This window comes from Falco peregrinus, chromosome W, assembly GCF_023634155.1.
Source record: "Falco peregrinus isolate bFalPer1 chromosome W, bFalPer1.pri, whole genome shotgun sequence".
In the NCBI taxonomy this organism is placed as follows: domain Eukaryota; kingdom Metazoa; phylum Chordata; class Aves; order Falconiformes; family Falconidae; genus Falco; species Falco peregrinus.
This window is the reverse complement of record NC_073743.1, coordinates 1241242-1266809: the sequence shown is the minus strand read 5'-3', so window position 1 is coordinate 1266809 and position 25568 is coordinate 1241242. Positions and strand designations below refer to the sequence as shown.

General features: G+C 43.2%; 1 pseudogene; it reads left to right on the top strand.

The window, feature by feature from the left end:
* The window catches only part of LOC129783194 (uncharacterized), a 46891-nt pseudogene that overhangs the window by 8674 nt on the left and 12649 nt on the right, over positions 1-25568 (top strand).

Below are 25568 nucleotides of genomic sequence, written 5' to 3'. Positions count from 1 at the left end.
GGTCCACCCCTTGATCACGAGCCCATCTGTATGTTGCATCTCTCCCTAGATGTCCTGATGTTTCATGGGCTACAAATAGCTCACACTTACACTCTCAATCCAGGTCCATCTGAGCTACTTCAATTCTGGAGGGCTAGTCTACCTGCTTCTTGTTCTGATATTCTTTTGTGGCACAGCTCTTGGGCACTTGAGCACACCTTTACAGCAAAATGCTTTTTTTCCTGGTTAATGATGTCTTGCCACAATGCAGCAGCCCAGATGGGTTTACCCCTGTGCTGCCATTTGATCTTCTTCCACTGCTGTAGCCACCCCCATAGGGCATCAACCATCATCCAGGAGTCAGTATAGAGTACTGGACACTTTTCTTGTTCTGCAGTCTCTAGGGCTAGTTGGATGGCTTTCACTTCGGCAAACTGACTTGACTGTCCTGGTTTCGGCTGGGATGGAGTTAACTTTCTTCTTAGTAGCTAGTACAGTGCTGTGTTTTGGCTCTGATGTGAGAACAATGTTGATAACGCACTGATGTCTTTAGTTGTTGCTGGGTGATGTTTATACTAAGTCAAGGACTTTTTGGCTTCTCAGGCCTTGCCAGCCAGAGGGCTGGAGGGGCACAAGAAATTTGGAGCAGACAAAGCCAGGTCAGCTGACTTGAACCAGCCAAAGAGGTATTCCATACCATGGGACGTCATGCTTGGTATATAAACATGGGGGATGGGGGTGGGATGTGTTAGCTGGGGCCTGGGGATCCTTGCCCCAGGGACTGGCTGGGTATCGTTCAGCGGGTGATGAGCAGTTGTACTGTTCATCACTTGTTTTTTTCCTTTTCCCTTTTCCTTTGGATTTTATCCTTTCCCCCACCTTTCCATTATAACTACTGTTGGTTTTGTTGTTGTTATTGTTGCTGTTCTTATTGTTATTTCCTTTTTATTCTGTTTCAATTATTAAATTGTTCTTATCTCAACCCTCGAGTTTTACATTCCTTTCTGATTCTCCTCCACACCCCTCCGGGTTGGGGGGGAAGTGAGCAAGTGGCTGCGTGGTGCTTGGTTGCTGGCTGGGGTTAAACCACAACACTTGACTCACCCTCTCCTTCAGTGGCTTCAATGACTTGTTGTGTGGGACTCCACACAGCAGCTTTCCACTTCTGATGGTTTCCTACCACATGACAGGATCCATCAGTAAACAGACCATGGTGCCTTCCATCTTTGTGTAACTCATTATATGGTGCTGCTGCTTGGGCACAGGTCATCTCCTTGGGCAATGCTCCAAGATGTCTGCCTTCTGGCCAGTTCATGATCTCTTCCAGGATTCCTAGGTGGTTGAGTTACCCCATTTGAGCCCGTTGCATGATCAATGCTACCCATTTACTCTGCGTAGCGTAGGTTTCATGATGTGTAGAGAGGAACCTTCCTTTGAACATCCAAGTACAGCACAGGCAATCCTGGTGGCAAGAGGAGCTGGGCTTCTGTACCAACAACTTCTGAAGCAGCTTGAACCCCCTCATATGCTGCTACTATCTCTTATTCAGTCAGGGTATAGTAGGATTCTGATCCTTACACCCTGGCTCCAGAACCCTAGAGGTTGAACTTGGGTTTCTCCAGGTGTTTTCTCCCAGAGGCTCCAGGTGAGGCCATGCTCTTCACCTGCATTGTAGAGCACATTATGCACAGCTCTTACTGTCTGGACAGGCCCAAGAGCTACTGCATGAGCTATTTCCTTTATGATACACTCAAAGGCTTTTTGTTGCTCTGGGTCCCACTCACGATAGTTCTTCTTTCAGGTCACTCAACAGAAAGGGCTCACAAGTTGACTGCAACCCGGCATATGCATTCTCCAGAAACCCATGATGCCTGGGAAAGCTTGTTTTTCTTGTTAGCTGGTGGGGACATGGCTGTAATCTTACTGATCACATCCATAGGGTTATGATGATGTCCATCTTTCCATGAATTAGATCTCCCATGCAGATCCTTTGAGCTTGCTTTTTTTAATGACAAAACAAGCTTTCAGAAGGATCTGGATTATTCTTTTCTCTTTCTCAAACATTTCCCCTGCTGCATTGCCCCACATGATGATGTTGTCAGTTGTAGGAAGCGGAGACAGTGGATTGTTTTGACATTGATAATGTGCAGCTTTGGCCTTGCTTTGACTATGTGCAGCTGTGATCCTGCAGCAAAGAGGTAAATAACTTTGAGGGAGTATGAGAAGAAACCCGGATGAGACAGAAACAAAGGAGGAATGTGATCTCACCTCTAGAAAATAAGGATACAGTGTGAACAGCAGAGAGTAGCCTATAGTGAACAGCGGCTGGGTGCGTGGACAGTAGAGTTTGACCAATAATAAAGCTTTTAGCAGCGCGTGTACAGAGTATAAACTTATAAAAGCTGTAACTAACTAACAATAAAAGTCTTTGGTTTACCATCCTGGCAAAGTCCATGCCTCGTACGCCATAGTCAATATATTGCAGATGTTCAGGGGCTTTGCTCCGTTCCAGTACAGTCTGGATCAGTCCATGGCAAATGGTAGGGCTGTGCTTCCACCCCTGGGGTAGTCAATTCCAGGTATATTGGACATCCCTCTACATGAAAGCAAACTGTGGCTTGCATTCTAATGCCAAAGGAATTGGAAAAAAAAAAAAAAAAAAAGCATTGGCAGTATCATTTGTTGCATACCACTTGGTAGCCTTTGACTCCAATTAACACTGGAGTTCTAACATGTCCTGGATGGCAGCACTCAACAGCATCATGACTTTGTTCAGGCCACAGTAGTCCACTGTTAGCCTCCACCCTCCATCAGACTTTCACGCTAGCCATATGGGACTATTAAAGGATGAGGGACTCTTGCTGATCGCTCCTTGCCTCTCAAGTTGATAAATCAACTCATGGATGGGAACCAGGGAATCTCAGTTGGTGTGCTATTGCCCTTGGTGCACCATCATGATAGCAATCAACACCTGCTGTTCTTCAACACACCACAAACCCACCACAGAGGGATCCTCTGAGACATCAGGCAGATATTTAATCTTCTCTGCGTCCATGGCAGCTAAACAAAAGGCTCACATTGATACCCTTTTGGGTCCTTAAAGTCCCTTCCTCTTAAATAGTCTTTGCTGAGGATACATGGGGCCTCTGGGCCTGTCACAGTAGGATGCTTCTACCACTTGTTCCCTTTTAGGTTCAACTCAGTCTCCAACCCAGACAACTGTTGGGATGCCCTTGTTGTTCCAGAAATCCAGATGGGTTCTGCCTCCTTGTACCTGATGGTATTAGGGTACACTGTGCACTGGTGTTTACCAGAGCCTTATATTCCCATGGATCTGATGTGCCAGGCCATCAAATCCACACAGTCCAGTAAACCCATTCATCTGTTTTCTCTGCCTGGCCAGAGGTGGGGACCCTTTATTCTGGGTTGGAGTATTTGCTACCTGACTCCTGCAGTGTCAAGACCATAAGTCCCTTCACCAAAATCAAGAGGAGAGGCATTCTTAGACCTTCTTTTACATCTGGGGGATTGCTGGCTGCCTCCCACCATCTTGACAGCACCTGGAGTGGCAGCCTTCTTGGATGGCATCTTCTTAGCAGCTGTTTTCCCCCTCAGTTCACGTATACAGGCTTATAGCTTATATGTAGAGTCTCCAACCCATTTCCTTGTGTCCTCTCCCTGGTCACACAGGAAGAACCACAGGGTGCCACGCAGCAAGTGCCCGGGGTTCCCTTTCCTTCCAGGCAGGTGGAAAATGACTCCATTAGGTGCTTCTGGTAGCTGAAACACTAGCTTGTGGAGAAAAGAAGGAAGAGATTCTCTTTGAAACACCAGAGCTGGCAAGACAGTTTCTTCACAGTTGGTATCTTGAGGTCTGGCTAGTCCATCATCGCCAGGATGTTGGCATATGACACCAGTGCATTTCAGACAAAACTCTTCCACATGGCCCATGTATACCAGACATCATCTGGATCTTTGGAGACCTGGTTCTTGTCCGATGCTGCGATGGAGAGACGGGACGCTGCTTGATGCAAGCAAATGTCGATTTATTGTACGCAATCACGAGTTTATATGTTTTCAGAAGCTGCGCGCTTTAAACAGATTGGTTCTTTAAGCTAAGCATTGCAGGCTAGGCAATCCCTAATTGGTGGTTAACTACAAACAAAGGACACTTAAAGTAAGTGTTTACAGTCATCAATTAACAGCAAGGTGTTACCTCTCCTTGGCCCCATCCATTCCTCACTCCCCTATCCTCTCTCAGCATGACTCATCCTGTTAATTGTTATCTATTCACACTCCTTGTCCTCCCAGGGTTTGGTGCCCTACAAGTTCTAACACGTCTCCATTCATCAGGCTAACAGTGCTTGGACTCTTGTCCTTGAGGCCTTACCCTACAGTTCGAGTCGCTGTAGACAACCTCCACCACTGCTAATTCTCTCACATATTGGACACCTTCCTCAGCTGTGATCCACTTCCCTTAGTAATTTAAAAAATCTTCCCTGATGGGATATCTCGCCTTCACATAGAACAGGAGATGCCTAGAGAAGCCGTGGATTGTCACCTCTTTTCCGATTTCTTTCTCAGTTCCCTGGTCCCTAGCTAGGGATGCCACCTGCTGGGCTTTCTTACCTTCCAGTTCCTGACAGTTGCCTTCACTATCCCAGCATCAGAGAAACCAGGCAGCAATCCACTCACCTGGCTGGTGGCTGTAATTGTTCTGCATATCTCAAAGTTCACCCAGGGTTAGAGACCAGGTGGTTTCCACCTCTTGGGTGATTTCGGTCACTTCGTCCTGTTTCCTTGCTGAAGGACCAGCTTCTTGATTAGACCCTTCCTCCTCCCTTACTAATCAATGATATGGACCCCTTGACCTCCACTTCCCCTGTTTCTTTTTGACTACCGGGGTGATTAGTGTAGTTGGGGTTTGAGTCCCCATCTCAGCCATGGTGGTGTTAGATGTAGAAGCCCTCCTTACCCTGCTAACTCTGATGGTACTGGACAGAGGCTCAATAGGCATAGGCCAAGCCCTAAAACAGTATTAGGAGCTGCTGATATCCACCCACTCAAATCCTCCCACACACCCTGCCACCCAGGGATTGACTGCCTCAGGGCACGTTTCTCTGTCACCTCACCAAGTTGTTTACTGTTATGCCAGGAACAAACCAGATTCCACACACTCAACAACAAGCCAGTGATGTTAGCTAATGGGATCAAGCAGCTTACATAAGAATGTACAAGAACCTTGGGAGGCCATGCAGCAAAGCTAGCCATGTCAATCCCAGAGGAGATGAGGAAAGAGTTTTTTCTTTCCACAAAATAGCTCACACAGTACAGGAACGGCAATGCCAGGGCCATATGCCAATCCAAGATGCATGGCTATTTGTTGTAGCACAGGCAAGCTATCAGGCTGCAACAAGACTTTACCATTGGTCAGATTCTACTATCTGTGCTGTATCTCCTTCCTCCAGAGGTCAGACCACACTGCTGCTCCTCTATCCAACCCCCTCTCCCACAATCCTCAGGGCTATTTAACCACTTAGTGGGAACGAGCTACAGCTGCACATCATCCATGTCAATCAACCCACTTCCTCTGCGGTAAGACCACAGCTGCATGTTATCAATGCTAATCAACCCACTGCCTTCATTCCTCTACAATTCCCCCTTTTTGTTTTTAACCAAAAAGGCTGTGTCTATCATCTATTGTAGGGCTCTTGGCAGGATATGTGGAAAGGCTGTTCAGGTTGAGTTAAGAAGGAACAAAGCTACATCTGATTCAGCCTCCGCATCAGGGTCACCCAGATATTCTGACGCCCCTCTCAAGGGTTCTGTGGAACAGCCAGTATCTGATGTCCTCTTGTCAATTCTAGGATCTAAAACAGGCTTAACACACCTAGCTGGAAGCCACCGTGGCCCTGCATCTGTGGAGACATAAGCATACCCTCATCCCCAGGTAATTAAATTCCACGGGCCTGTCCATTTTCCCGTTTGTAGATCTCTCATTAAAACCTTTGCTCAGATAGGAGGATCTCCTCCCCGCAAAGACAAGAAACGTGAGATAATCACAGGACATTCTTTCCCAGCCAGCACAGTCAAATAATTCAACGTATACACAGCTTTCCATAGACAAGCATGTGGAGTCTCAGAACCCATTCCCCCTTTCTGTTTTTCAAGAAGTAGCTTTAAAGTATGATGAACACGTTCCACAATGGCTTGGCCAGTTGGGGAACGCAGGATGCCAGTAACATGTTCTGCCCCCCCAAGAGGCAAGGAACTTGGCCATGCGTGCAGATGAATATGCTGGTCCATTGTCTGTCTTGAGATGCTTCGGAACCCCCAGAGCAGCCCAAGCCTGTCGAAGATGTGAAATGGCATCCAGAGCCTTCTCCCCAGTATGGGCCGACGCCCACACAACTTTTGAGAAGGTATCAACGGAGACATGAACATACTGTAAACAACCGAAAGAAGGCACATGTGTGACATCAGTTTGCCACAGATCCAAGGACTGATATCCATGTGGATTGACCCCTCGTGGAAACATTAGTCTGGGACCCAATTGCTGACACCCTGGACAAGCAGCGATAATGGATTTTGCATCCACAAAAGATATTTTAAATTGACGGAGCAGTGCCCGAGCCCCCTGATGAAAAAATTGATGAGACATGAGGGCCTGTCGTATCAGATCCGGCACTGGAGGAGTCCAAGCGGGAGCTGCAAGAGCATCAGCACGGGCATTTCCTTCACAGATGAATCCTGGCAATCCAGTGTGACTGCAGACATGCAGGATGTAGCATCTATGTGTACGTTGACTCGCTATTACCCATAATGTTTTTAATAAAAAAAATAGTTGTTCTGAATTTACCTTGTTAAGCAGTGCACAGTCAATGAGTCGTGCAACATCCGCAACATAAGCAGAGTCTGTAACAATGTTTACAGCACATCAAGAAAACATTTTAAAGGCAACAGTGACAGCACTAAGTTCAACCAATTGAGGTGATCCCCGTGTCAAGTGTATCAACTCTTGCCATTGCTTTCCATCATACCAAGTGACCACTGCCTTTCCCGATTTCCCAGAACCATCTGTAAAGACCGTAGGGCCTTGCACTGGGCTATCTGCTAACAGCGGCTTTTGAAGTATCTGTATGTCCGAATAAGTTTGTAATAATTTATGACTGAGAAGATGACAGGATATTTGTCCCTTGAATCCTTCCGGAGCCAACTGAAATGGTAAACTGTTTGCCAAACACCAGCTTACATAGTCACGTTCAATGGGAATTATCAGGTAATTGGGATCTTGGCCCGTGAGCTGAATGCACCGCGTACGTCCTTTGGTGATTTTTGATACTAGCTCAATCCGAGTGCTCACTGTCTTCCATGGTTGTACAGATAAAAATAACCACTCTAAGACATGTAGCGGATCTTGCCAGCACTCATTCCATTGGCCCAACAATCCCGTGGGATGATAGTTAGCAATGACAATATATAAACTTATCGGAGTTTCTAAGTCTACACGGTGTACCCTTTTTTATTGCAGACCATCGGCCACCCTCTCTAGGGCTAAGCTGGCTTCCTTAGCTAGTGATCGGGGAGACATTAAATCAGTGTCAGCCTTCAAGAGATCAAAGAGTGGTTTCAATTGGTCTGTTGTAAGGCCCAAGTATGGCCTTACCCAATTTATGGTCCCTAATAATTTTTGCAAATCATTTAGGGTTCTGACGTTTACTGGGAGCTGGATAGACTGTGGCTCAAGCGTTTGATCTAGCACTTTAACTCCCAAGTATTTCCACGGGGCTTGCTGTTGAGTCTTTTCTGGTGCTATACATAGTCCAAAGGTGGCCAACGACTGCTGCAATACTGGATACGCTTGCTGAAGTTCAGCCTTATTTGCAGCTGATACAAGAACATCATCCATATAATGATAACAATATACTTGTGGAAATTGTTTCCATACAGGTGACAAAGCCTTTGCTACATACCATTGACATATAGCAGGACTGTTTTTCATACCCTGCAGCAACACCATCCATTGGTATCGCTTACAAGGAGTCATGTTGTTTCTGCTAGGAATTGAAAAAGCAAACATTTACCAGCTTCATGTAAAGGAATACTGAAAAAACAATCTTTTTAAATCGATTATCAAAATGTCCCAGTTTCACGGGATCATCGTTGGGGAAGGCATGCCCGATTGCAGGGCTCCCATTCCCTCCATTACATCATTTACTTTCCTTAAATCTTGTAACAAATGCCATTTGCCTGATTTCTTTTTTATCACAAACACAGGGGCATTCCAAGGACTATAGGAAGGTTCTAGGTGTCCTTGTGCTAATTGTTCTTTGACTAATTTTTGGAGGGCTACACGTTTTTTCCCTCAGGAAGAGGCCACTGTTCCACCCAAACAGGGGTATCTGTCTTCCAAGTCAAAGGCAGAGTAAGTCTTTGTACACACTCCATCACAGTGGTCCCTATTAAAAATCCTTCTGGGTACCAATAATAACTCCCCACTGTCCCAAAACATCCCACCCCCACAAATTCATAGGGACATCAAGCACATAGGGACAGATTGTTGCTGTCTGGCCCTCGGGGCTTCAAACTTGCACCATATACCAACTTTGGACGCTGCATCACACCACCCACTCCTGCCAATATGGAACCTGCTGAACAGACAGGCCAAGAGCAAGGCCAGATGTGCGCAGACATAATAGTTACATCTGCTCCCATGTCAATCATTCCAGTCACCTGTATTGCAGGAGGAGTCCCTTTGGCAAAGGTGATTTTACAGGTTAGAGTTGGTTGAGCATTTTGTATGCTCTGAGTCCAGAGAATTTGTGATGTTCCTGTCAAACTGAACCCTTCTTTGCCCTGGACTTTGTCATGGGCATAATTAACTTGCACGCAGAAAGGAATTAATTGTGCAATCCAGCTACCTTCAGCAATTGACACGGGGAGGGGGGGTGGGGGGGTCCACACCCTTGCTTGAATCTGACCCATATAATCAGCATCAATGACTCCTGGCAAGACAAACAAACCTTGTAATGTTACACTAGAACATCCAAGCAACAGCGCACTCATTTTATTGCCGATGGGTCCCACAGCACTCAGTGGGACCTTATGTACTTTATCATCCTCTATTGTGATGGCAGCTGCTGTGGTAACATCCAATCTGGCACTCCCTGAAGTTCAGGCTGCGAGTTGGCTGCATAAGCCTGGAATGGTTGTGGAGGATTCATTTCTATCATCACCACGGCTCCTCTCCCCATTCCCCTGCTTTCTGTTGCCACCTACAAGTAACTGTCCTTGAGTGTTAAATTTAGATCTACAGTATTTTGCAAAATGCCCTGGTTTGTTACACCAATGGCATACCAAACCAGAGCCATCAGCCCTTCCCTGCCTCCATCTCTTTGGACAGTCCTTCTTTAGGTGACCTTCTTGCCCACATGTGTAACAACAGTGAATGACCCTGACTGCAACAGCAAAGGTCTTTGCCAGACGCTCTGTTTGGAAGGCAGCAGTTCCCACCTTCCCACATACATCCATTCATTCTATTAAAGTGGGATTACGATTCACAATGCCTGCAACCACCTTTCTACAAGGTGATGAAGTTATGAAGTGGAGTCTGTGGCTGGGTAAAACCTAAAAAAATGAAAAATGTCTACAGATATTGGTGTTTTTTAAACTCAGTCTAATTTTTTTTTTTAGAGCATTTCATCATTTCTGCTGGGAGTAGGTGCAAAGCTCCAGCCACTAGAAAGGTACACAGTCAAATGTACAAACTAATTCCTAAGGTCCATGTTGTTATATCCTGTAAATTGCTATTTGAAATTAATTTTTTTTTTCCCAAAGGTTGACAGATAAATTTCTCTCTACTTTTACAGATTGTTCTGGCAAATAGACAGTAACCAAAAGCATAAAGCATAATTCAGTTATGAAACATTGTATTTTTGTCCAGTAAAAAAATTGTAGGCTTCTCCATCTATGATTTGCTACGGGTGAAATACACTCACCAACTCAAAGGAATTGATTTAGCACTGAAAAGAACTAGAGAAAATCCTGGAGAACAAGAGCTTGGCAGGAGCTGTGGAAAAAGCATTTAAGAGTAAATGCTCGGTCCTAAGGGGAACAGTGAACAGTTTAACAGACTTAGTATGCCAGGCAGATGGCAGCACTTTTTTCATCCCCTGCAAGCCCAAACAGCAGCCAGTTGCTCTCTTTAATAAGGTCTACACTCCTTGCATAAACTAAGCCAAACTGAACTTAATTAACTGAGGAATGGATTGTTTCTACATAAAGTGACAGTGTGGAATATTTTGATACAGAAGAGTAAAGGAGATGTGGGAACAATATGCATTTTTATTTTCTGCCCCAGTTTTCCCCACAGTACCCCTGAGGTTGCAGGGCATGTCTCATTGCTAGGGGAGGGCTGAACATGCCTTACAATGAGAATTCATTACCACTTGGACAGAAGCAAGAGCTGAAATGACATTTGGCACTCCCTTTTGAAGGGGGAGTTGTCACCTCAAGGGGTCAGAGATGACTAAAGACAAATTTTGAAGATAGCTTAGAACAGACTCAGAGATGTTCAGGTTTTGGTTGGAGCCTTGTTCTGAAGTACATAGCATGGCAGACAAGTTTCAGAGAATGCACCCCCTTTCAAGACTGATACATATTAAGGAAGCATCTTTGTGAAACCTAAAATAACAATGCCCATGATGGAAGCAAAGGGGAATGCAAGTTCCCAAAAAAACAGTCTGGGTAGTTCCAGAAATGCATTGGTTTGGATTATGCAATAATTACATAAGTATGGTGAGACACTCCAACCATTAGTAAAAGACATAGATACAATTGGTTTATTTTATTGGTTTTTATCTAGCTGGACTATATCAATCATTGATCTTTTCTTAATTAAATTTTGTACTTCTCAGCATTTGGTTCCAGATCTGAAACTTGTCAGGGTTCAAGGCTATTAAGACCCAGGAGTATGGTTTCAGTCCGTTAGGTTCACAGCTACAAGTCAGAAACTTGACTGTTGACAAACACTATTAATAAGTAAATAAAAAGGTATATTTCAAGCCAGGACTCTTTCAGGCTTGTGTCAAGCAGCGATTTAACTACATTTCTCTTTTCTTCTTTGTAGAACCAAGGTGCTAATCTTGAAGTCTTCACCCAGAATTGCGAGAGACTAACTATGGAGCCTGAAATAGAAAAGGAAAGCAACTTCATGATTTATGAGAGTGCAGGAACCATCCATCCAGCTTCAGAAGTGCTCTGTACTGAAAAGACATTACAAAGAATGCAAATTTACAGACCTGTTCTCAACACCATGCTTCTTGTGATAAGAAAGTAAATTGTCACCAACAAGTCTTCAGTGAGCAAAGAATTAATATTATTAGTAATGGCAACAAATCAAAGAATTACATTTAACCTTTTCCATTATGGGATACAGACTGTTCCTGATAAACAAGAATGTTTATGTGCTGTTCTCTTTTCTGCAAAGCTATGGTCTTCCTCCCTTGGCTCATCACAAATGTGTAGTTTTGACTCACACAGTAGCAATGACACATATTCTCTGCAGTCTGTCATGTGATTAATCTCTGTCTGAAGCTAATCCCAAGCCAGTCTTGAAATCTGGAGAACCTGGGTGCAGAGAAGATGCTGATATATCTGCAGTGCATGACAAGCTGTGGAAGCTTCTTCATGAAGAAGAGTCAGATTATCAAATCCCATTTGAAAACCAGGGCATCACAAGTTTAGATGTTAGGCCAACAGATAACAAAGTCACAGAACTGGACTTTGTACAGGAGACTGGTTCTGATCACCCTTTGGCAATAAATTTGCTATCAGAGGAACCTATTGTGCAACCAGCTAGTAGACAAAGAACAGAGGAAAAAAAAGAGAGTGCAGTGTTTCTAATATCTTACTTAAAACAGATGAAGCATGTAACCATGCATCCATAGGAAACATTTGTCTTGCACAAGTGGTAGAAACTGATAGTATATGTCTAGATTCTAGCACTGGAAATAAAATGGAAACACCATCCATTTGTGTTTCAGCAAATAGTATCATACATACAGATGAGTGCTTGGAGCAGAAGCCAAATCAAACTTTAACTGACAGTAATGGATCCATTCAAATGACTGTCGCTTGGGAAGGAAAGCTTACCATTAATAATGCTTCCCAAATTTGTGATGCAGATTCTCTTCAAAGATTAAAAAATGCTCAGTGTTAATTTAGCATGTGAAAAAGAAAACCCAGCTTACATGTCAGATAAGTTGCATGGGACAATTGCTTCATACTGAGCACAATACATCCTTGATAAACGAGTCTGTAACGGGTAAAGGGTGTCATTTTAGAGGCTGTTATCCAGCAAGAAAAGCATTGGCTTATTTCCCTGAAAAGACAGGCATTTTCACCAGTGAAAATACTGGTCAGTTTACACATGGAGAACACTCTTCCGTTAACACCATACATAAAAATTCTGAAAATAATTTACAAGAAAGAGGAGATCACTCAGACTTGGATGTGCAAAATGACACTAATTCTGACAGCTATCATCTTTCAAAAAAATAAGGACTGTCAAGTTTTTCAAGTTTTTTCTGATGCACAGAAATATGATTATGTAATGCAATTGCCCACTTTTAATTAAGACTCCTGAAACCATAACACAAAAAATCTACCCCAAAATACAGACCAGCTGACAGAAATAGAAAAACAAGAAGTGGCATTCACTCCCTCCCCTGGGGATCCATTTTTTAAGATATTTTTATGTAGAAGTGCCCAGATACAAACCTTGTCAAACAGGAGAAAACCAGAGAGAGATTTGCATGGGTGATGAACAAAGGGCTGGAACTTCCTGTGACTCAGGAGTTAGTCATGTTTCAGAGAGTCAGGCTGCACTTTCCCCTCATAATACATCAGAACAAGGTGAAGGTGCTGTCAACAAAAAATACAAGTCTGATGAAGGGTTAAAAACTGATTCTTCAAAAAAAAAAAAAAAGTCAGGCATATGCATCTGTAAGTGTAACATCAGTTAGTCCCCCACTGCCTAGAAAGACTCAAAATGAGTATCACAGCATAGCAAATTAAGATTATAGAGATACCAGTGATCAGTTTGGATATCCAACAAGGGACTGTAAAAGAAACATTACCATTCTTCACACCTGTAAGCCAGTCAGAGAGCCATCTTACCAGTATATCATCAATGGGGTGTCTTGGCACAGGAAGTCAGGTAAAAACCAAATCCACACAAACTGTTGTCAAAGTAGATGAAAATTTGAGTAGGCTGGAAACTTTCTGCAAAGCATTGAAGGATCAGCTCCATAGGGTGCCTGAAGAAAATGAGGAAGCAGTCTTGTGTGAAAATAAAAGATTCTAAGAGCTATTGGATATAACCCAGATGAAGCTCCTTTGCACAGTTTAGCTAGCTCTAAGGCTCAGAGACAGTTTATGAATATTAGCACTAAGCAGTCCTGTCCTGACTTGATCTCTTCCAGCAAGTTAACTGAGGTTGATAATTGAATTAAGTCTATGGAGTATGATAAAGAAGTCATGACATCAGAGAGTAGTAACTGGTTTAGTTAATTTGCCACCAGATGATTCAGGGAACAACCAGTATTTTCAAGAACCACCATCATGCAGCAGAACTCAGCCATTCTCCTTAGTGTCAACCCCATATGATCTGTTCCCAGTCAATAAGGAAAGGCTAAGAAATCAGGAAGGGTCAAAATCCTACCAGACATCACCAGCTGTTGCTGAGACTGAGCCCATCAAATATAAACAAGACAAAGCAAGGAGTGGGCCTTCATCTGCTGGAGCCAAGAAGAAATTGCCACCAGCAACGCTGTCAAGAAAAGCCTCGACTGGAGGAGAGAGGAAATGTCAGCAAGGATCCTAGCTGTGTTGATAAGTCTTTGAAGAGTGAGACAGGCATGATTCATAAAGAAGATAGAAAAGAGCAAAGGAAAATAATTTTGAAGGATAACAAAGGTAAGACAAAACTGATTTTCATTTCTGTCCTTTCCCATCATTCTGGCTACACTATAAAATTCAAATTTGTTAAACACACTGCAAGCCTACTTTGGTCTAAATTGTGTCAGCTGAAGGCATCCTGCCCTCACCAATTTTAATTTCTAGTTCTGTGAACTTAGTAACTACTGCTGTGCCCATGCCACAGAGCTGAACCCTCCAACATCCTTTTCCTAGCTGGCGAATATTAAATTTATGAATTTTAACCTGTTTGAAATAGTTACTTCTTCATTGGTCTTTTCAATTAACTTTTCAGGGATGTATAGCATAATGGAACCAGGTGAGCTTGTAACTGAGTAGAGTTAACTGGAGCCTCCCCCATCAATTGTGGAATCCCTGCCCCAAGATGTGGATCATCCTGGGGGTATTCCAAATTCATCAATGATTGCTCATTTGCCAAGCACCTCCAATTTGACTCAAACATTAACATTTGCATAGGGGTCAGTATAATTTGTGCAATTGAACAGCAATCGTGAGCAGTAAGTTCTGCTGTGAAAGTACTACGTAACAATGACTGAGCATAGGGTGAGCCTATTCCATACTGTATACAGGTTGATCTTAACTCTTATCACTCCCCAGTTGAAAGCTTCCCACTCTGGGGGAGCATTACCATCCTTTCAAAGCACTGGGGAGGCTAACACCCTGCCCCCCATGGCAGTTGCAGCATCGATATCCCTTTCCATGAGTGCTTGCTCCCGCATCTTTTTCCAGATTTTAGCAGGATCTGGTCCCAATGATGTAATTTGGACTGGTTGTTGAACATGACCCGAGGTCTCCTCCGATAAACCCATCGCAGATAGGAAATGGGATGATGAGTAGATCTCCCTGTCGCCCCAAAAGGAACAAACTCTGCCCGCTTGACCTGGCGCCGCTCTGCTCCTCCTGCCGGCCTTGACTGCATGAATCAGGTGACAGCAGAGAATCCAATGGCACCAAAGGTACCTTACTGGGCACCATCTCTGCAACCGGGGGATGTGGCCATTTCAACTGCAGCCTTTGTCTCCTTGTCCACTTCTGATTGTTCTAGTAAATCAAAGACCAATCTCCATGTTGTCAATGACATTGTAGCAATTTTGTCCCCTCTTGTGGCAGCCCCAAAAAGTAACAGTCCAGCACTTTGCCATATCTGAATGCTTGAGACATTTTTCACTGACTGGCAAATTATTCCTTTTATACCACCCCTAGCAGAGTTCTTATTGCCATCTCATCATACTTTATGCCTTTATTTTCAAATATTTCCATTAGCATTGTTAATATAGGGTTTATTTCTCTGTCCACATCTGATTGTTCTAGCAAATCTATGATCAATCTCCATGCTGTAAACAAAGCTTTGGCAATTTTGTCTCCCCTCAAGGCAGCCTCAAAAAGTAACTTTCCAACACTTTGCCATATCTGAATGCTGAAAACCTTTTTCACTGTAACTGGCAAATCATACTTTTTACACCACACTAGCAGAATTCTTATTGCCATTTTGTCATATTTTACACCTCTTTTTTCAAATATATCCATAAGCATTGCAAATATAGAATTTGTCTCCCTATCAACTTCTAATTGTTCTAGTAAGTTCAAGACTAATCTCTATGTTGTTAGCAACATTGTTGCTATTTTATCGCCCCTCAAGGCAGCCTCAAAAAGAAATTTTCCAGCATTTCACCATGTCCAAACACTGGAAACATTTTTTTAGCATAATTGGCACATCATTTACTTTGCACCCTCCTAGCAAAGCTTTTACTGCATTTTTGTTATACTTTACACATCTTTTTCAAATATGTCTCTAAGCATTGTTAAAGTGGAATTTATTCTTCCATAGCCATATCAATTAGTCCTCATCTACATCAGGTACCAAAAATTGCAATTTGAGTTAAGATGGACAACAAATACTGCAATACACCCATATCAATTAGTTGCAATGGCTCACCTCTCACATTGTCTGTTATGGGTTGCAGGTTCTCCTGCTTGTCTCAGCTATGTTGGGCACCAGTTGTTGCAGCCAGAGTCCAACTCAGCCAGCCTCACACGGGGCACCAATTGTTGTAGCACAGGCAAGCTATCGGGCTGCAACAAGGCTTTACCATTGGTCAGATTCTACTATCTGTACAGTAGCACCTTCCTTCAGAGTTCAGACCACAGTACTGGAAACAATGCTACACCCAACCCAACAATCCTCAGGGCTATTTAACCACTTAGCAGGAACCAGCTACAGCTGCACATCATCCATGTCAATCAACCCACTGCCTCTGAGGCAAGGCCACAGCTGCATGTTATCAATGCTAATCAACCCACTGCCTTCATTCCTCTACAGCTATTGCTTTTATCAAAATGTTCCAAGGCACAGAAAAACAGATAAGCAGCAGAGACAACAGCAAAAGCCAAAAGCAGATGCTTACCAGCCCTAGACTCTAATATACAGTAAAGCAAGCAAGCTCCATTTCTAGCACAGAAGCATGCCAATTAACAACTATAACAACTATAGCATGCTCAGATCAAAACTATTGTTATCTCAAGGCCCATGCTGGGTGCCAAATATGGACTGTGGTAGGCTAAACAGCCAAACGCCCACCCAGCTGTTTGCTCTTTACCCTCTCCCATGAGATGGGGAGAAAATAGAAGGAAGGTAAGAATTCTCATGGATCGAGATAATGACAGTTTAATAGGGAAAGCAAGTCATGCATGCAAGCAAAGCAAAAAAGATTAATTCCTTCACTACTTCCCATCCGCAGACAGATACTTAGCCACTTCCTGGAAAGCAAGGCCTCAGTACGCATAATGTTTTCTTGGGAAGACAAATGCCATAACCACCAGTGTCCCCACTTCCTCCTCCTTTCTCTTAGCTTTTATTGCTGAGCACAACGTCATTATGGTATGGAATATCCCTTTGTTATTTTGGACCAGCTGTCTCAGCTATGTCCCCTCCCAAGATCTTGCCCAGCCCCAGCCAACTGGCCTTTGGGGATAGGGTGTATCACATGCTGGTCCAAGACTGGAGCGAGGTTCTGCTTGTATTCTCGGGAACAGAATTAAGACTCAAAACAGAGTCAAGAGCCAAGGAACTTTATTTGCCTGACAACAGGTTTGCAAATGCAAAGGAGAGAGTGAGAGATAAAGAGAGAAAGGAAGGAAAGAAAGAAGGAAAGAATGAAAGAGTTCACAGCAATAGCTACCACCCTGGAGCTGTGGTGTCCCAATAGTCCGATTCGTTTCCAAGTCCAGTGGGGGAATGTTCCATCCAATGTTGGTTGGTTCCCTTCTTTTATAGGGTTGTCACGAGCTGTTCTGCTTAACCACACCTTCCACCCGGCAGTGGTGTTCATGCTCAATACCGTCAGGTGGTCCTCAGAGGTCTCCAGACCCCTCGATCCCCCCAACCCCACGTCTGGATGCATGCACAGGGGGTTGGTTAAGTTTCTCAGGATTAGCTCCTCCCCCCCCCCATTGCTCCGTGGTGTCAGTTGGTGGGTTTCCTGCCTTAACAATGTTGAGATAAACATTTCCTGTGGTGATGGTGTTGGCTTCCTGCCACAGATAAACATTTGGTGTGAGTTCCCTGCTGTAGCAATGTTGAGTCAAACATCTGCTGTGGTGATGGTGGTTCTCACCGACAGTCTCTTACAGGGGGGTGGCGTTTGGAGAGAGTCATGATGGTATGGGAGCACTGCTCACCAGTAGCCAAAACACTGGTGCGTTATCAACACCCTTGTAGCTACCAATACAAAGCATAGCACTATGAAGGCTGCTATGGGTGAATTAATTCCATCCCAGCCAGACCCAATACAACAGCATGCAAAATCCTAAATGTTGCTTTAATTTAAATCAGGCACACTGAAGCCAAGAGGTAAAAGGCCACTGAGTTACAGAGATTTAGAAGGCCTGAGGGTAAATATAATCATCTTTGGAAATCTGAGGAACAGAACAGTGCCAAGGAAATGCTGGACTACAGCTCTCTTCTCCTCAAATATTTATTTGTGTTTCCAGTTACTGATCTTTCATGCTATTTCCTTCAGCAGACACATGAGACACTTCAAGCAGCTCTATCAATATAGAAACAGAAAAAGAGAGGAGAATACTGGGATTTAGCTAGAGCATATAAACACAGGATAAAGAAAAAGGTCAACTAGCCAGAGCATTCATTCAATGCAGCAATTTAATTGTGGGCTCACCACCATGAAAGATTGATAGAACAATTACCACCAGCGTGTATTACAGGCTTTGATTCAGTGATGTACCACAATGCAAGGGAAAGCAATAACGCTCTGTGAGCATTCATCAAAAGTTGATGATGGATGCACACAAAAAATTCCAAACATTCAGCATATTTCAAGAATATTAACACTCGTTACGTTTTCACAGCAAGTGAATTTAAACAGAACATACAAGGCTATTTGTTTAGTTTTAGAACAATAAGAAAACACTAAAGAGGTAATGTTTTATGCTATCAAGAAATTCCTCTGAAGAATATCCGTCTTTTACTTAGAGCCCTCTTTTCAAACTGAGCACCACAGTAAAACTGTTATCCTTCCACTTTGAACAGTGATTAAAATGGACTGTATGGCACTGAGCCAAGCTGAATGTGAATGCTTTCCTGCAGTGGCACTTTCTTAGTTTCCCATTTCCTAACAGGGGTTATAAAAGTCTTGTCAGTACCAGCAACAGTGATTAGAAGGTAAAAATGCACATACAAAACTGTCGTGGTTTAACTCTGGCCAGCAACCAAGCACCACGCAGCCGCTTGCTCACTCCCCCTCACCCAGAGGGATGGGGAGGAGAATCAGAAAGGAATGTAAAACTCAAGGGTTGAGATAAGAACAATTTAATAGGTAAAGCAAAGGCCATGCAAGCAAAGCAAAGCAAAACAAGGAATTCATTCAGCACTTCCCATGGGCAGGCAGGTGTTCAGCCATCCCCAGGAAAGCAGGGCTCCATCAGGCGTAACGGTTACTTGGGAAGACAAATGTCATCGCTCCAAATGTCCCCCCCTTTGTCCTTCTTCTTCCCCCAGTTTATATACTCAGCATGATGTCATATGGTATGGAATACCTCTTTGGTGAGTTCGGGTCAGCTGCCCTGGCTGTGTCCCCTCCCAATTTCTTGTGCCCCTCCAGCCCTCTTCGCTGGCAGGGCCTGAGAAACTGAAAAGTCCTTGACTTAGTATAAACATCACCCAGCAACAACTAAAACCATCAGTGTGCTATCAACATTGTTCTCACATCAGAGCCAAAACACAGCACTGCACCAGCTACTAAGAAGAAAATTAAATCTATCCCAGCTTGTTGCATTAAAGGGGAATGGAATAATTTAGCAGGAAATAACCGCCCCTCCCTGCCTTCCGACTCTCACCGAGGTGGGAGGTTGGGTGCGGCTAGGGTTAAATTCTAGGTGATGTCCAATTTACCACTATCAGTCCAGTCGCGTCTAATATGTATATTAAACTACCACGGTTCTGGATACACTGATAGCAGTCTGCACTGCCAGTCCAGTTGTGCTCATGAACTAGCACGGCCACACTCTAGGGTATGGTTGCGTTCAATGAGAAACTGCAACAACCAGCTACTTAACAGTGCAGTTTTATTAGCAACAGATATACAGGTTCTTTGGATTGCCAGTGATAGAGACTGTCTGCAAAAAGGCACGTGCAAGTAAAATATTATAAAGTCTAAAATGTGTGGAAAAGTTACAACAATACAGCCTGGCTACAAGCATTAAAAAGTAACTCTCTAGAGAGATTTCTAAGTTTCCCAAAGAAGCACTTAATTTAAGTCTCACCCAAGGTGTCCCAAGGGGGGGAGAAGAAAGGCTCAGTCTGTCGGCCGGTCCCAGGAGTCTGTCTCCGTGGTGTCTTCCCCATTTGTCCCCTCATTCATTTACTTTTTATACTCCTCTTACTCACACGTGGAGGTTGAGTGACTCTAATCATACATTCCTTTATTATGATTGGGGTAAAATTCTCTCACTTTCATTTAAAGAAACAGTTCATTTTAAATTTACTGCTCATGCTCCCCCAGCGGGGGATTCACTCTCTTTGGGGGGGCCATTTGAGTAGGAGGTCTCGATCTCCCACTACCACAATTATTTTATCCTAGCATCCTTGACTTTTATCTCTTCAGCAGTTTGTTTTCTTTTAGCAGTTAGCATGTACTTGTTAGAAAGCTTATCTTTTCTTTGAAGCGCTAAAGGAGCCTAGTTCCTGGCCCTCTCTCGCAGATAATGACCCTCTTGCTTGGTCTTCGCCACAGTTGTTGACCCAGCAATGGGCATCTTCTCATATATTTTACAGCCGCTATGCAGCTTATCAGCTGTATGGTACCATCACGTTCCCAGTCCTGCAGGGAGTACAGCAGAGCCTGGCCGTGGTGTCTCCACTCTGCTCCACCCTCCGCTACTCCTCTAGGATAGCAGATTGTGTTGCTTAGGGAACTGTGGTGATGTAGATTCTGTGCATGCCGACTGTTTGAAAGTGGCAATTGTATTTTTCCCTAAAGGGTTGATATAATATTAGATCTGTAATTCCCCCCTCCAAGCAATTTCAAAACACAGCTGAAACCAGGACAAAACCCCACCCCACCCCTTAATTTCTATATTGAAGGATTCAAAGTAATAATGACTAAGTTTGAAGCTTTAACTTCTCTAGGAATAGCTAAGTGGATTTGCATTTCATGTTATAGGTCCTAACAACTTTCTCCTGGCATTTATGTTCCCTGTCTAATTCTTTATTTTGACCAGAAGGATATAACCTAGCACTAATTAGCCTTTATGTTGCTTTAAAGCCATACAGATCATTTCTCAAAACAGCCTCATGAGAAATCCTATTTAGTATCCTTCAACAGACATGCAAATCAGTTACTTTGTCCCAATGCCCCACATTTTCAGTCCTGGTTACGTCTAACATAGGTCATATTCATGGCAAAGGTATTAGTTTAAGTTTTCACATTTCTGTTCCCTTTCACTCTATATGTTTAGATCCTTCAGGGAAAACACTTTCATTTTCTTCTGCCTTTTTGTCTCTAAAGTATTCTGAAGTTGTTATGCTGCAGATATGACCTAGAAAATGGTAAGAAAATAATGTCTGTTTTTAGTGAATATTTCTAGGACTGAGGTAATGACCTCTTTCCACATTTTCTGACTTGTTCCTCTCTCCCCTTTTAATCCTATTTTTTTCCTGACTTGATCAGTACAAAAGTAAGCAAATGTCAAAACTTCAAGAAGCTCATATGATTACAGGCACCCTTAATTTGAAAAGAAACATTCACTCAATTTGCAGAATGCTTCAATCAGTAGAAACATGATCACATTTATCCCAGGCATTAACAGAGATTGGCAATTTGCTCATCTCTTCCCTTGTCAGATCTTGTACATCTTGTAAAGACCCAATATATTTTAGGCTTTTCCTGTACCTTACATGACTTAGGAAGCCAAAGCTACTGCTAAGCATCCAATGAAATAGATTATCAGATCAGTCCATTAACTGGGCAGGTGGATAAAACATGGGCGGGTGATAAAAAGAAAAATGGTTGGGGAGGTATATATGGATGCATGTGTCTAATTTGTGAGACTTTACTCAGTCCCAGGTTACGGAAGTTTATCAGTGCATTTCTTCCCTTCAGTAGCTCACACGACCATGACTTTTCAATGCAGAACTCACAATAGCTAGGCACACATTGCTTAAAGCAAGGCTTGACTATCTCCGCACATGCCAACTTCGACTTTGATGTCAGCAGAGAACTTTTCCTGATGAGTGAGTGGGGACTTTACACAGAACACTGCCAGAGTGTCTAGCTGGAATTTAAGAGGCTGAATTTTAAATCACAATGCTGTTCACTGATGTGGTGGTTTGACCCTGGCTGAATGCCAGGTGCCCACCAAAGCCACTCTATCACTCCCCCTCCTCAACTGGACAAGGGAGAGAAAATATGATGAAAGGCTCGTGGGTCAAGATAAGGACAGGGAGATCACTCAGCAATTACTGTCATGGGCAAAACAGACTCAACTTAGGGGAATTAGTTTAATTTATTACCATTCAAATCAGAGTAGGGTGATGAAAGCTAAACTCAAGACTTAAAAACACCTTTCCCCTACCCCTCCCTTCTTCCTGGGCCTGATTTCTCTACCCCCTCCCTCCAAGTGATGCAGGGGGACAGGGAGTGGGAGCTACAGTCAGTTCATCACACATTGTCTCTGCTGCTCCTTCCTCCTCACACTCTTCCCCTGCTCCAGCGTGGAGTCTCTCCCATGGGAGACAGATCTCCATGAACTTCTCCAATGTGAGTCATTTCCATGGGCTGCAGTTCTTCACAAACTTCTTGTCCTGGTTTTGGCTGGGATAGAGTTAATTTCTCTAGTCTTCCTTTTATCACTGATGTACCTATAGAAGCTTTTCTTATTGGAACCATAGTCAGACTGTTGAGGGAATTACACCATGTGCCAGGAATTATGCCACAGTCAACAGGGCTTGGCCCTAGGTTCCTGCTTGAAGAAGATGAGTTGCCAATTCGCTGAGTAAATAAGTTGTTTATTTATCTGACATGCAGAGCAGCTTGAGCTGGGTGCTTCCAAAGAGAGACCCTGAACAAAGAAACCCCTGGGCAGTTATATTATACCTTTACAATCTAAATTTCCCACCCCTCACACAACAGTTCTTACTAGTATTAATATTAGGGTCTGGGGTCTTCCTGTTCTTCATTGGGTCCCTTCATTGTCTCTAGGCGGGCTGTTTCTTCTCTTATCTCTAAGGTTACTGCATCAGCTGACAATGGTAGTGGCCTTCCTTGCTTCCTTATCTTCCAATTTGAACCAGCTCTGGGGCCTCCTTTTACTTAACTAGGTAAGTTCAGAATATCTAGGTGAAAATTCACAGCTTGTAGCCTAAGGCTTCAGCAGATTTAGCTACTAATGCTAAGCAAGTTACGCTGAGCAAGTTATGCTAAGCAAGTTCTATATAAGTAGTATACCAAATCGCACGACGGTCCCCCCTTTTGTTTTTATAAGCATACCTGTCTTATAAAGGGTCATCAAGGAGGGTACATCTACACCCTTGCATGCTCCTAAGTATTATATTTCTTAAACAAGTCTGAACACATTGAAAAAAGCAACAGAACAATAAGAACATAACAAATACAGGAAGTAAAATCTTAATAATAGTGGCTAATAGGCTTGATAACCAAGAATTAATTCCCCAGTGGCTGAACAGTGTTTCCCATTAATGTTTTGAGGGACCTGGGTGTAGATGGGAAACTAACAATTGAATAGTTAGCATCTGTTATCGCTTTGCCCATGTTATTGACATAGAAACAGCGAGATTGACTAATAGCTACACAAACACCTCCTTGACTGGCTAAGAATAAATCTAAATACATTTGGGTTTGAAACACCATTTTAGATGTTCCGCTATTGTTTGTATGGAGGCAAAAGCCAGATTAGAGTTAGCTAGTGTACTATTAATAAAAAGTGTTAATCAATGAAAGAAGCCCAGGGAGTATATGGTTCCTGAGGTTGGCCTATTAGGGTCGCTACCCATTCTGGCACAATTATTTTAGTTCTTGATAAATGTAAATATATACAAAGTATTACTAAAAAGGATCTAAGGAGTATTAAGAGTATCAATATCACAAGCTCCCACATTGTGGGAAAATCACCTTGAGGGGGGGAACTAGAGAAAAATTGGGTCCTAATAGAAGCGTAGTATTACAGAAAGCTTTTTAGGGTAAAATACAGCTATTGCCTTTTGAACAGTTGGCATGCATGGAATCTACATCACCACAGTTCCCTAAGCCACACAACCTGCTATCCTAGAGTAGCAGTGGAGGGTGGAGCGGAGTGTATTGTTTGTAACTTTTCCATGCGTTTTGTGCTTTATAACTTTTTATTTGCACATGCCTTTTTGCAGACAGTCACTATCACTGGCAATCCAAAAATATGTATATCTGTTGCACAAATAAAACTGCACTGTTAAGTAGCTGGTTGTCGCAGTTTCTCATTGAACGCAACCATACCCTAGAGTGTGGCCGTGCTAGTTCATGAGCACAACTGGACTGGCAGTGCAGACTGCTATCAGTGTATCCAGAACTGTGGTAGCTTAATATACATATTAGACGCGACTGGACTGATAGTGGTAAATTGGACATCACTTAGAATTTAAACCTAGCCGCACCTAACCTCCCACCTCGGTGAGGAGAGTTGGAAGGTGGGGGTGGGTGGGCGGTATTTTCTGCTAAATTACTCCACCCCCTTTAACGCAACACACATATAATCAATATAAAGGCTATATGACTAGACCTAAACAGGCTGAGCATTACAGATGTGTGTAATTCATCTGGATGTTTTTCCCAAATTATCAATACCCTGTATTGTTGCAAAGCTCATATAACTGTTAGTGGCTGGTGTAGTATGCATGCACAGCACCAGTTTATGTGTCCAGAGGCGCTTTCCCTAGTTATACTTCCTTGACTTCAACTCTGTGAACAATGTTCCCAATGACCTTTAAAACAATTATTAGTACACCTTCTAGGATGACATGGGCCACAATTGTTTCAGGATAACTGAAGCCAACCATGCTGATAAAACCTGAGTTGTTCTCCTCTTGGGGAATTGCTTGGATATACAGCAGCTCTATATGGATGATGAATACACCAAACAGGACACTGTCCTCTTTTAACAGTATCTAATAGTCCACTTGGCCACGCTGCAGGAGCCGAGTCTCTGGTCCAGGTACTTTCCTCTAGAAAGGAAACAAAACCAACATGGTTCTGGAATTCCTTCTTCCTTAGGGAATTACAATGGTCCTGGCTTTAATCTCCACAGCAGGTTTGGTGGGGTTCTGCATGGCTGGCTGTTATTCATTTAACCAATGTTCCTTTAGGAATTTGTTTAATGTATGAGTGATGAATCCAATTCTCTTTCCCAGTAACTTTTACAGCAAAATAAAAAGTTAATAGCACAGTATATGGACCCTCCCATTTATGGTCCAACTTCATTTTGCAAGAGCGGACTTTTATCATTACTGTATCCCCAAACTGGGTATCATGTATCTGTGTTCCTGCTGGTACTGGTTGAAACCATTTGGCTTGTGCCATATTTTCTGGTAGATGTTTTTGTATTCCCAATCCAAGTCTCATTCATCTCCATCTAAGAGATTGGTCCTAGTGGGGCAAAGGTCCCAGGTACAGCTAAATGCCTGCCAAACACTTTCTGCTGGTCACAACCCTAGAGGTTGGTGAGGGGTATTACTAATATACCATAGCACTATTCCTAAAACTTCAGGTCATTTCAAACCCAGTTGACTACAAGTTTGAGCAATTTTATTTTTAAGAGTCCTATTCATTCTTTCCACTTGTCCTGAGGACTGCGAATGATATGGAACAGGTAGCTGTCGCTGTATTCCTAAACTTTTATAAATGTTGTTTAGTATTTCCGCTGAAAAATGAGAACCCCTATCGGATTCTATGGTTTCAGGTATTTCATATCTGGGAATGATTTCCCGCAAGAGTGCTTTGACCACTCCCACAGTATCAGCTTTCCTGGTGGGAAAAGCTTCTACCCATCCTGAGAGTTGATCCACAGTCACCAGCAGGTGCTTAAGTCTG